Source organism: Anticarsia gemmatalis, chromosome 11 (assembly GCF_050436995.1).
Source record: "Anticarsia gemmatalis isolate Benzon Research Colony breed Stoneville strain chromosome 11, ilAntGemm2 primary, whole genome shotgun sequence".
Classification (NCBI taxonomy): Eukaryota; Metazoa; Arthropoda; class Insecta; order Lepidoptera; family Erebidae; genus Anticarsia; species Anticarsia gemmatalis.
Genome location: NC_134755.1, coordinates 7,377,617 through 7,386,657, shown reverse-complemented (window position 1 = coordinate 7,386,657; position 9,041 = coordinate 7,377,617).

Sequence of the window (9,041 nt, the reverse complement as noted above, 5' to 3'; positions counted from 1 at the left end):
CGTGGAAAGTGTAGAAACTTTTCATTAATGTTTGCCACTTCGAAAATTGAATCGTTTAATCGCAGCGGGGCGGAGTGAAAGAGAACGCATTGGCTGGGTGAACGTAATTGCGTCGGAGTACCTTTGATACTGAGTGGAAATAGAGCAATTAAGTCCCTCGAGTTGGAGAGTTTACCTTGATTTTTTATTGCTATCCCTTTTGTGTACACGCGGTTTAAGCATTAGTAAACATGTGGGTGGACGAACGTAACAATGCCTACTTATACTCAACACAATACAATTCTATTCTTAGAACGACTCTGGTTTATTAATTAAAATTGCCATATTGATAAAAAGCGATTAATGATGATACATTGAACGCTTTCAATAACAAAATGTTTAATTAAAGGCTCTTTATACGTGACAAAGTTAAACGATAAACAAGACAAAGCCGAGGTTGATAATGGTGCCTCTAGGGTACAGTTTATTGAAAACGTGTATGCAAAACTTATAGGTACATGACGGCAGATAATGCAATGCAACTAAATACTATAATGTATATTTTTTTTATCAAGGGATTCAGCCACGGTTTTGTTGTGAATTATAATATATATTTTTGAATAAAAAGCTTTTTTTACTTAATGTACACGTACACAAAATGTATTTCGTGATGTGTTAACAAAATGTTAAAAATTGAATGCAATATTGGCACATAAACAAAAGTTATTTGCATGAGTTAAGTCGTCAATTTTTCACTTTCTGCACATCTATTCACGTCAGTATTTGCATTTTGTTCAAAAGCCTTTACTTTGAAATAGAAACTACGAATTTAGGTATTTTAATTTGGATTAGCAAATACATACATGATGCATATAGATAGTTGTAAGAGTTGTCATATTATATTGGCATACTGACTATGGAATATATCTTCGAATTAACTATTAACGATTTTTATTTTCTTGTAATCTGGAGTAAGAATCAGTTAGTAGGTACTTTTCTATCGTCAATGAGATTTTCTCTTAATAGAATTACATGTTAAGTATACTTATATAATCGGCAACGAGCTGTATACACATCAATGGTCTAATTATTGTAATCGAAACAGAGGCTAAGGATACGTTAATGTCGCAGCCATTGTAGTGAAGTCTTCCTATTAAGGAGTATTACATAGTACATAGTGGCGTCCATTCATGTAACATTTAATTAACTAAGTAGCCTCTAAACGCGGCCGGGCGGTCATCATAGCCCGATCTAACCGTTGAATAAGTAAACGTAATAAAATAAATCCACTAAGCCGCTATAACACCCAGGATTTAACATGGCTTACTAACGCTTTCAAAGCTGTGAAACTCCCCCCTCCATATGGCTGCAATCACCCGCTGGGAAGTATCACGACTTGTGAGTCTTGTGACGTCACTACGCTTTACTTTTATCAAATTTATAATTTATTTCTTTTCTGATTCTTTGGAAGCAAGGCAATTTGAGCAACTGTTTTTCTTCTTACCTCTATTTGCCCCTTTGTCGTAAATAATTTTATGTATACAATGACTTTTCAAAGTAAAGTGTGAATTAGAAATCATTATCACTTATTCCAACGGTGAAGGAAAACATCGTGATGCAACCTTGCATACCTGAGAGGTCTTTAGAACAGTTCTTGAAGGTATGCAAAGTCCCCAACCCGCAATTGGCCAGCGTGGTGGACTCAAGGGCTAACCCCGCGCTCATTACGAGACCCGTGCCCAGCAGTGGGACATAAATGGGTTAAATTTATTTATTTTATAAGATAGGCGTATTAATATCGTATTTTTTTTAACGAATGTATTGTAGGAATAGTGAATATATTAAATAGTACAGTGTTAAATATTAAAATGAATCATAATAAATGAGTTTATGCCTACATTATTTATCTTAGTTTCATTGTTTTAAATGAATGAACGTAATATGTTTTTTCAATAAACGCAAACGATATAATTGAGAGTAAAACTCACATAAGCAATTAACATATCTTAATGAGCAATTGAACTATAAAGCTATTTAAATCAATAACTTGCTGTCTTAAGTTATCGCTGCTTTAGATAATAAGATTTTTAACCTCATAGTGAGAAAAAATAAAACGTGAATACACATTATGCAATAATATTCAATTTAAGTTAACAAGCTATTAATAATTATTATTTATAAAGCTTGACGTTCGACCTAAATACACGTATTAAGTAAAAATAAAATATACTGTTTTAGTAATACAAGTGTTAACTCTTCAAAATAAATAAAAATGTGTGTTTCAAAACAAGGAGACGTAAACATAGCCACGAAATGTAAAATTAAAAATAATATTTAAAGAATGGAGTCAACCTGAGTAAAGAAAAACTTCTGAAGGAAGTTGGAAATATTTTCTTTTACAAGTCTTCAGTATGACTTGGATGGCTTCATAACTTTTCATTTGTTTCTAAATATAAAAAGATTTCGCAACAAATGTCTCGATTTAAGGAAAAAGTACATATTGTACAGTACTTTCACCTTTTTTTTTAATTACATTGTTATTGTTGACATAGATTATCGCGTAATTCTTAATTGGCTCAAATTAAACGCTAAGAAAACGCCAGTGCGTTCGCTTTTACAAATATATTTTTTTAGATTTTTTTAAGACTGTAAAATAAAATATCGCCTAAACATAAAATAAATCTTCTAGTCTTATTCTTTAAACGCGTAAAATACTGTTTAAACTCTCATGTTATTCTATAAACTTATCAGTAGTGTAATAAAATATTTCTCACAACAAAGTCAATAGAGCACAAAGCACTGATTCGACAGCTGGTTCACAAGCAATAAAACGACTGACAATAGCGAAGAAGAACAATAACTCGGTTAGTGCAAGACTAAGACTCTTTTAATTTTTCATTCCAAAGTAGTAGTAGCTATTAAGAATTATTAAAACAGTATGCTTGTTCCGGCGGCGTCTTGAGGCCGTGGGTAGCTCGACAGATATTAATATTAATGAGCGGGGAACAGCGAGCATACGTGCATAGCGGGAGGTTTTAAGCATTCGACTATGTGCAGACGGGACCTCGCCGATATAACCTAATGAGCCGTGAACCAGCGCCCATGCACACCATAGTTCGCCATAAAACTCTCGCCACAATACCGCCAACAACGCTCACAATACTTTACATCACATATCGGCCGAAACCGCAGTTAAATTCATAAAATATTGCACATTTCATTCTAAAATACGCCGAAATGCTTTTGTCATAGCACGTATCCAAAAATGTAAAAGGAAAGCGTGGTGATAGTAAACTTTACGGACGATTTATGTTCGTTTTCTGGCGCACTGTTGCAACCTTCTTTGCTAAATCTTTTTCAGCCTTTGAAAGAACATTTTTAAGTTAAATGTAAAAGTTCATGATTTAATAAAGAAGTTTGTGAATTCACTCTAGGCTTTTATTATGTGTTGTCCTGTATATCACAATATTTTCAGATCATTGACCAGCGATGATCGATTAACACTTAGGAAAGTTTAAGTGTGGACAAAGTTTGCTCTCCTAGTTTAAGAAGCGTTAAGTAAAACTTGCAGGACGCGGAAAGACTCTCGGCCGGGATAAGTCATCCATCAAATAGTTCCCGTCTTGTTAAAATAACAAGGTCCTATTAAACCTTCCCGGGAATAGCGCAAAAAACATAAGTAGATAAAGTTTTGGCTATGACTACATTTATTCAGCAAACAATCGATTTATTGTAATGGTTGTTACGAGGGAGCAAACAAAATGAGAGCTTATGCCTTAGTTAGCATTATACTGACAAAAAATGTTGACTGTTTTTTTTTCTCATAAATAACTAAGTGAAGTAAACATGTTATGGTTCTTGGAAAGATAATCAATTTTTAGATAATATCACGTCGATTTTCCTAGAAAGAGTAGATACAAGTGTATTGCATACAATATTATTCTTTCACTAGTTTATATTCAATTTGATGTTATGCGAAATTTATTCTAATAGATTCTTCCTTGATGAAAAGAAAAGCATGTTTACGCCACCCGGGAATGGAATTTGTGACGTCATAATCTGAAGCTATGTGAAGCAAAATGTTTGATCTCCAAAACTAAAATACAATAAATGTTGTATTTAGAAGGCTTTAGTTTTATGTTGAAATGCGTCGATAGTAGTTTTGATTTTCTATACTTAAATATATTTCTTACAAATATATTTGTCCATTCGTCACTATTTCTTACCTACTATCATAAATATTAACGATTCCCTTGAGTAGATGGATTTATTAGTCTCAAGTGTATGTATAATTAATGGTTAGTATTATCATGTTTGATCTACATATAGACGAGGTATATACATAACGTTTGTACATATAAATATATACCGAAAAACAACCTGACGAAAGTAATTACTTAATATAAAATCATGTCGTTTTCCTGAGAGACGGGTAGTAACAACACTGCTCTACCGTTGAATTATATTATTTCATATTACTTGAGAATAGATTTATAAACAGCGTGCACGAAAAGTCAAATATGTCAGGTTATGTCAGACACTCTTTATCCGGACAATATCAGACAGTAGTAGTAACCGGTCAAAATGAACATTTAACTAATTTAAAACTTACAAAAATAATTCCTACAGCGTCTACTGGAGTTGTCGATCAAACTTTCATAGATTTGTTTTCCATTGCTAGTCGTTTCTCTATGGTCGATAGTGGTAGAGAATCGCGCTTCAGACATTAAACAAGAGATTAAAAGTTATAATGATACGTAATTAACGTCATTAAACCATAATAATGTGGTCATTTTAATATTCACCTTCGTTTGATGATTATCGGAACTCAAAATAATAGCACTGATTGCATAAATAATTAAAATAATATCATTATAGTGTGTACTTGAATTAATTAAAAGGTAGACATTTGATTACCTCTGTGGTGCGGCCGGGAGTGTATGCGTCTGCTGATCATAGGGTACCGGATTCAATTCCCGGGTCGGGTAGAGTACTTTGGTCTTTTATAATGAATGTACCGTGTTTGGTAATGTGCCACATAAATGGCGATAGGCTTGCCCCCAATTACATAAAATTAACTTACTTAATTGGCCTGACCGGGGAATCCAACCCAAGATCCCATGTTCAGCAGTCGTATACCTACCAACTACCGACTGCGCCATAGAGGTATACTTAATAACAGAAATTCATACTTAATAAACTGGTCTTGTGGTAAAATATAAAATAATTTCATCATCATACAGAAATTATCAACTACCAAAAAATGTTCAGTCATCGTGACATGACTGTGTAAAGTGTGTAATAACCACTAGCACTAGTTAGTAATACTTTTAATTACTTACTACAAACTAGAATCTAACAAGCGTGTACTAGCAAATAAAATTTGACTATTAGTATGGACATAATAATATTAAAAGCTCATGGAAACTTTACAATATGCCATCCACATTGTTACACCGCAGAATAATTCTATAACGTACTGATACGTACAGCCAACAACACGATACGAATTAAATTGATCCACATATTTAACTGCCTGGGTGGCGCAGTGGTTAAGGTCGCCACGCCGATATCATTGCGTCGAGAGATTGTGGGTTTGATTCCCACACGGGCCAATTACATAATTTGTGCGATCCATAAATAATTCTTTCGCGTCTGGTTGTACTTGGTGTCCGTTTGTAAAAGTCTCCGCGACACAAGAACAATTCTTAGTGCGGTAGCGCGATTCTGTACAGTCGGTACTGTCGAGTATCGAAAGTTTGACATTCAGAATGTAATAAATTGTTCCTACGACAGCCGCTAGAGGCGCTGATCAGATTTTCATACAAAATGTATGTGCAGTAGAGTAGTAGTGAATCGAGATATAGTAGCTCGATTCTCTACTAGGTACTATCGACTACCAACAACCGGCCCGTTATCGAGAAATTTTAGAGAAGCAGGAGCTGTCTTTTTAAAAATAAAAGAATATCGAACTAAATAAAAACATGAAGCTAAATCTATGTGTAGAGTTTTCCGACTGGACCGGACGATACCGATGGGTTTTTTTTGTGAAATTGGCCAACGCACAGCCATGCGCTTAGAAGGTTCTACTCAGATAAGGAGAGGCGATATTTGACACAATGTCCATTGTGTATTGCAGACGAGGGTCAGTGATTTATACGAGGGGACCATCCGATGCTGATGCAGTCCTCTGTTAACAAAATTCCGATTCCGTACATAGTGAAAGAAAGAGAAACTTAATTGAGTCAACTGTCTTGGGTCTAAATGAAAGATCTACTTAGCATACTTACCATACTAGCTAAAGAAAAATATTCTTGGTTTATAGTATATAATAATATGTATGTGGTACATATGTATATGTGCGTGACCTTTATCCCACGCTAGTTAGGGTCGGCGTCGGCACAACATATTTTCTTCTTTCAAACATTTCTATCAGCCGTCAATTTGCTTTAATTCTGTCCAAAAAGGATTATTCGACTTTTACAACAATATTTTTTACAAGATTCATAATAATATTCTCCTGTATGTGGATGTGAATGAGGCAAGGGAAGTCTATAAGTATCGTACTAAGTAGCGTTCTTTAGTCTCTGCCTACCCCTATGAGAAAAAGGCGTACTATTATGAATGTATGTATTATCCATACATACATTCATACACAACGATGTTTAAAAATACGACATTTAAATAATATTTGAAATTAACACAGCTAATAAAAACATGGGTGCCATATCAAATATATAGGCAGTTGCGCGCTATTCAGTGGTTTGGCTACAATCGTAGCTAACTAGCCGCTCTGTGGTCTACGCATTACGATACGCGCGCTGAATTTTCATACGCAACTCACTTAACGCAATATAATTCATGGTTCATATGTTATTTTACATCGAAATATGTATTTTGGAACGGAGCTTTCGATTAAATTAATAATTTTATTTTGCAAGTAAAAATCATGTAACTGTATAGACAAACAGTTCTAAAACTATAACCGTATTTGAACAAATACAAATAGCGCCTTTTCCTTAGTAGGCATAAGCGAGAGTGATTGAGGCTTAAATCTCTCTGTAACCTAAACACACTCCTGGCGACAAGAGATTTTAGTACATAAAGACTAAACATCGCTTGTAGATAGCCATAATCCCGAACTACTATTTATTACGTCAATGCCCTTATTTTTTAGACTTGTACGCCATATATCATTCTGAGGCCTTAAGCAGTACTTACTCCTATAACTCTTATTTCTTTCGCACAAGGTCTCAAGGAATGCCTACAACTTAACAATTTACACTCGTACAAGTATAACACGAACAGCTAGGATTTAGCACCGTCGCGACACGTCCACCTACTGTGAGACCCTTCTAAGTCTAGCACAATTTATTATGTATAAGGACACACATTCTTAACAAAATGGTTAGCCGTAGTAAAATAATGCGCGGGATGGTCAGGAAAGGGACAGTCGCCTCGGGAGGAGGGTATTGTGCAACTAGCATGTAGTTTCATCTCGCTGCTAATTAATTGGATTACGTAGCCTCTCTCATTATACGAGATGGAGGCTATTTAGTGAATGGATTTTGTACGCGTGACAGCATAAATTCGGTTTATACTCAGTTTAATAAATGTGATTAAATTGGAAACGAAAACAGCCTATCATAAACATTCATCGCGTTAATACAATAACAATCGGTCACCAAAAGAAAATTGTGTTTCACTATTCAGCTTATTATAATTTTGCCACCAAATTGTCGCCTTTATTATTCCTTCATAAACACCTTGGGAAATATTAGCTAAACGTGGAGGAGACCTTCCAAATGAGCGCAATATTGAGTCCATTATTTCATTCAGTGTAATGGTGTGGCAGTGAAATAGGGCAAAGGACGAATAAACGGGACCCTGGAAATGAAGACGCCGTTTGTTCATAACCAGCTCGTTAATTCCATTATTACAAGTCAGAGGAGCGAGCAGACCGGTAACAGATGTGCCACTCGACTCGTGAATCTGCAGCGTCTCCTACTTTTCACGGATTTCAACATCATTATTTTTGTGAGAGAGCTCAATTAAAAATAATTGTTATTACAGATGAAAAAAAGTCTCAAAGCTTTTTTACAAGTCTACTTTCAGATAGAATTCGTGAAGTTTCCGAAATGTGCTATAAACCGGCTCTTTTGTGCACAAACTAAAACATTCAAGTCTTTTATACCTTTCAGAGGGATTGTTAGCTTAAAGAAACAATGCCGCAAAGGACGAAGAATAGTCGTATTAAAATATAATGTAGCCGTTAGTATTGTTTAACTTGGAAACTGTTACGTTTAGTGACACCGTCGGGTATCGAGATACTCGTGACAAATTTTTATATGGTTATGCTAAACGATTCATAAGTTATGACCCATAACAAGCAGATGGCGTCTAGCGCCTGTATTCACCCCTTTTCAACTAGCATCGCAAACTTACTGATTGTAAAATTTAGGTCGAATGTGCCTGACACCTTGTTTCAGCGTAGTTATAATAAACTAGGTGCTATCTTATTTATCTTTAGTGCTGTTAAAACTTTATACGTCTAATATAGGGTATTTTGCTGAAGTGTAATGAGGGTTAATAGTTGCCTCTTCATTTCATGGCTATTGTGAGTATCTTTGACATAATGATGGGATTAAAGGATCACAGTACTTACTTTACCTATACCTTCTAATTACCGGACAATCTCTTATGGCATATTATGGTGTGACCAAGGGTGTTTGAAGGGCGAGTTTAGGGTCATCTCCATCACTACGTAGACCTACCCTCACGTAATGTTGTCCCTTAGCACCTCCACTCATTAAACAATACCTATACAATAATATCTATACTTTATACAAATCTAAATTCATTCTGGGTAGTCTTTCTACAGTAATATTTGACTGTGTAAGTATTTTGTTTAAAACTTCGCGTCAGACACAATAAATGTAGCATAAATAAAAACTCGCGTGAATTCAAGTAATAAACCGCTATAACAGTTTTGATTACAGCGCTAACTAATCCCCGCATATTTGCGTTGAAAACTATTTTAATAGAATTACTTAGTTGCGACG